At 34.2% G+C, this 2,849-nt stretch overlaps 1 long non-coding RNA gene across 1 annotated transcript; it reads left to right on the forward strand.

The window, feature by feature from the left end:
- The first annotated feature begins 1,502 nt into the window (after nt 1-1,502).
- On the forward strand, nt 1,503-2,649 carry LOC128104219 (uncharacterized). The gene is made up of 2 exons (XR_008215917.1): nt 1,503-1,616; nt 2,450-2,649. It is a non-coding gene; the product is annotated as an uncharacterized LOC128104219 (long non-coding RNA).
- The last annotated feature ends 200 nt before the right edge of the window (nt 2,650-2,849 follow it).

Genomic DNA, 2,849 nt, shown 5'->3' on the forward strand with positions numbered 1-2,849 from the left:
TATCTTAAATGGTCCTTACTTAATCCTGTATACTTCAAATTTCAAGTAGCTACACTCCTTACCCCTTGAAGTACATTTCCTTAAATGCTAGATATGCTCATGGATCATCACGAAGAATACATTCAGGTATTTTATGTACCAAAATACTGAAAACTAATATAGCTTTATTCTCTGGCAGCCTCTCCCAGCCCACCTCTTTTTTTTTTTTTAAATTAAATCTCCTGATTGTATCTGCTCCACAACAAATACTAACAAACAGTTTAAATGAATTGAGGTATTCTCATCTCCCTTCCTAAAGATCCACGCTGATTCTTAAATGTTTCATGAGAAATTGATATCATTCAAGGATGTTAACAGTTTTACAACTAAAACTATGCAAACACTTGCATTCATTTATCAAATATATATAATTTATTGAGGTTCAGTGGCATCTGAACAATGAGTATCTTCAGAATATGTTCTGTTATACAGGAAACTGGTTACAGCTGGAGTGGTGAAGAGAGGGGAGGCATCGAAGTGATCTTATAGTGTTTGGATCTCTCTGTTTGTTTGAAAGTAATTTGTGTTTGTTTTCAACTAAAATTGCTGGTATGTTTAATCCAGTGCTTCAGCAACAGTTAGGTAATTATAAAGATCTAAAAAGTTCTTTTTTTTTTTTAAGCAAAAGATTATCAGTCAGCCAAAATATTAGGTTTTCATGTAATTTAAAAAAGAAAAAAGAATAGTCCATAAGCTATTGATCTTAAGTGATGTGACTGAAAAGTTTACAGAAGATTACAGAAAAATGTCCTGGTCATGTTGCTGAATGGCGACGTGTTTAGACAATAAATGCAGGGTCTGTAAAAGCCAGGGAACTTTCATAGTAGTTTCCAGACAACACTTTCATATGTTGTTCTAAATTCTCTTCACTGTAGCACAAACCTTCTGAACTGTCTTCTTTCTGAGCACATAGAATAGCTGACGCTGTGTGTTATGAATAAGAAGAAATTATTGGATTCTTGTTTGGTAACAAGAATCCAAACACAACACAGCACAGTTTCATAAATCAATTGTGTGCTCTGTCAGAAGATGTGAAGCATAGTTAGTTCACTTGACTCAGCACAGCAGAAGTTCTGCTTCTTCACGGAGTAGGCCGTGAGCTGTTTTCAGATGCTGTGTCCTAAAATGCTAGCCTCTAGAAATAAGGAATGAATGTAGTATTACTCTGCACAGAGCTTAGACAGGAACCCTCCAATTGTTTTCTTACTTTCATAATTGATTCTCTAATGAGGAATTAATAATTACCTATTTTTTAACTAAACAACCTGGTTAAACACACACACAGTTACAAAAGTCATACATTATCTTTATGAATGATATGATATAAAATGAACTCTTTGAAATGGCATCTCGAAATTGTTATTATAATTCTTAATTTAGAATACTGAGCACCGAGTACTGTAGTTTTATCATACCTTATTCTATTACAGTCCTTACAGAAATACAGAAAATATGGAAATGAAACAAATATATGGATATTTTAAAACCTTTTTTTTTTCTTGTTAGATAAAACAAAAGAGAATTCTAGAAGCCTAAAGTGGGTGCAGAATTCCCTGTTTTCCTCACAGCTGGAACAGGTAAATCCAAGGGCAGTTGCCTTCAATAATTTTGTAATTCAAAAGTGTGAACCTAGGTAAAATTCGTACGTTCAGGAGAAAGCTCATGTTCTGTTATCGTTTATATCTTTGAATTTTACAGCAAATGTTGGTGGAAAGGGGGTAGAACATTTGCAGTCAAAGAGTGATTAACCTGAGTGAGAGAGGAGAGCGGGAAGAGATGGGAGGGGACAGAGAAGGGACCAGATTGTTGAGCAAGAGAGGCAATTGATTTTGCTTACCGTTTGCCTGATCAAAATCAACTCACTAGATAATGCCTCATTAAAAATTAACACTTAAATTACCTCTAATCAGCCCATTTGGTGCATTTTCTTTTTTTTCTGGGCAATAAAGTTGTTAGCACACGTTATAATGGAAAAAAATGAATTAATTAAAGATTTCAGGTGCAAACTTTAATGTAAAATAGATCATTAAATAAAAAGTGAAATATTGGTTTGGCTGAGTATTTGGCAACCAGATAACTTATTTGTCTGCAGAAATCAAATTAACCATATTAATGCTGAATTTCAATTTTATGCAAATGATATGAATAAATATCACAGCCAAATACCACCTCTTAAATCATTTTAGAGTCAATTCCAATGTTTTCCCATTGGTTTTACTATTAACAGACTTGCACGTTGTATGGAATTGTAACATTCTTTAGTTCAAAATCAACTGTTCAGATCGTCGAATGATTGTGTAATAGTTGAGTTCTTGAGACAAAACCACCAGACTCAGATGTTTTCTTCTCTAGTGAGCTTGCTTCAACCCATTCAAGATCCTATCCTAAAAGCAATCTTTATCATTTTCAGGCTAATTCCAAACAAATGAAGATTAATGGACCATCAGTAATTACATTTATGTTCACACATTTAAGTGAAAAATGAATTGTTGGTCAGAAAGCTAACATCTTAAGTGTGCGACTTACATGTGTCTCTCCTTTTTAGATACTGAATAAATATCGACTAATTGTTGAATTAGCCACCCTCATAAAAAGGCTCTAGTTAATTTATCATTCACTATTGATCGATTTTCTTTGCAACCCAATGAGTTATCTGTAATCCAAGCTGTTAATTTTCAGACTACCTGGAGCCCTTTTCTCAACGGCGCATCAATTCACAAGGTGTAGACATCTTGCTGATTTTGGAAGCTGGTTTGTGCTGATTTACAAGGGGATGATTTAGCTTGTACCCTGGGCCCTGATGAAGTGGA

Source organism: Peromyscus californicus, unplaced genomic scaffold (genome assembly GCF_007827085.1).
Source record: "Peromyscus californicus insignis strain IS unplaced genomic scaffold, ASM782708v3 Scaffold_8__1_contigs__length_139910024, whole genome shotgun sequence".
Taxonomy (NCBI): domain Eukaryota; kingdom Metazoa; phylum Chordata; class Mammalia; order Rodentia; family Cricetidae; genus Peromyscus; species Peromyscus californicus.